This window comes from Mus caroli, unplaced genomic scaffold, assembly GCF_900094665.2.
Source record: "Mus caroli unplaced genomic scaffold, CAROLI_EIJ_v1.1 scaffold_11228_U2_1, whole genome shotgun sequence".
In the NCBI taxonomy this organism is placed as follows: Eukaryota; Metazoa; Chordata; class Mammalia; order Rodentia; family Muridae; genus Mus; species Mus caroli.
In genome coordinates, this window is record NW_018390731.1 from 15,897 (window position 1) to 17,552 (window position 1,656).

At 32.3% G+C, this 1,656-nt stretch overlaps 1 protein-coding gene across 1 annotated transcript in view; it reads right to left on the reverse strand.

The window, feature by feature from the left end:
* Positions 1 to 1,656, reverse strand: part of LOC110288803 (zinc finger protein 844-like) — an 8,729-nt gene that overhangs the window by 3,623 nt on the left and 3,450 nt on the right. The gene's annotated exons all lie outside the window — the stretch shown is intronic.

Genomic DNA, 1,656 nt, shown 5'->3' on the forward strand with positions numbered 1-1,656 from the left:
AAGTTATGAAACAAACATTTCATCCTAAAGGCAAAGAATACACCTTCGTCTCAGCAGCTCANAGTACCTTCTCCAAAACTGACCATATAATCAGTCACAAAACAGGCCCCAACAGAAACAAGAAGACTGAAATCATCCCATGCACCCTATCAGATCATAACTGACGATGGCTGGTCTTAAATACCAACAAAAGCAAAGGAAAGCACACATGCACATGGAAACTTAACAACATTCTACTCAATGATAACTTTGTCAAGGAAGAAAGAAAGAAAAAAATTAAAGGCTTTTGAGAATTTAATGAAAATGAAGACACATCATACCAAAACTGATGGGAAACATGAAAGCAGTGCTAAGAGGAAAATTCATAGCTCAAAGTGCCTCCATAAAGAAACTGGAGAGAGCTTATACTAGCAGCTTGACATCACACCTGAAAGTTCTAGAACAAAAAGAAGCAAATGCACCCAAGAGGAGTAGCCTGCAGGAAACAATCAAACTCAGTTCTGAAATCAACCAAACAGAACAAAAACAACTATATAAGGAATCAACCAAACCAGGAGCTGGTTCTTTGAGAAAATCAAGAAGATAGATAAATCAACAAGATAGACAAACACTTAGCCAAATTAACCAGAGGGCACAGAGACAGTATCCAAATTAATAAAATAAGAAATGAAAAAGGAAACATGACGAAGAAATATACCTTAAAATAACTATTCTGTTTGTTGAGTATTAACATTTGAAAATATTAAAATCATTCTTATAAACATCATAAAAGTATCATTGATATTTCTTACTGTTCTTGAAATTAGCATTTTCTTAATGTTTAACTTCAATGAGGTTTTCCTTTTTTCATTTTCATTTATTTATTTATTTATTTATTTATTTATTTATTTATTTTTAGTTTTACATGACAGGGTTTCTCTGTGTAGCCCTGGCTGTCCTGGAACTCACTCTGTAGACCAGGCTGGTCTCGAACTCAGAGTTCCGCGTGTCTCTGCCTCTGGAGTACTGGGATTAAAAGTGTGTGTCACCACACCCATCAAAATCTTTAACATATACTAACTGATAAAATAATATCTGTCCTAGAAACACTGATAATCTTTTTAAGTAAACTGATTGTTACATAGTATACAGGGATATATAATGTATTTTAAATACCCAGTAAGTCAGGAGGAATCATATAAAGGCTTTTGAAAATATTTTTTAACGATTCATTTTTAAAATTTTATGCTCTTCTACTNTGATTAATTCCCACAAAATATTATATGTTTTGAAACATTAATAGTTTGAATAATTAATAAACGTTAATTAATATAATATGTTTTGAAACATTGTAGTATCCAACATTAGATTTAGGATCCTCAGGTATGAATAACATTAAATATTCATTAATGACATCTTTAGTGTAAGAAAGGATATAAACATAAAAGTTCAAGAATCAATCAATCAATTTCCCACTTTTTCAGAAAACTGAGAAGAGTACTACCTCAAGACCCAGCAATACCACACGTTGGTATATACCCAAACGATGCTCCAACATTCCACAAAGACCCTTGAGGAACTATGTTCATAGCTACTTTAATCATAAGAGCAAGAAAATCNAATAACCTAGATGTCCCTAACTAAGGAATGGAAAAAAGTAATGTACATCTACACAAT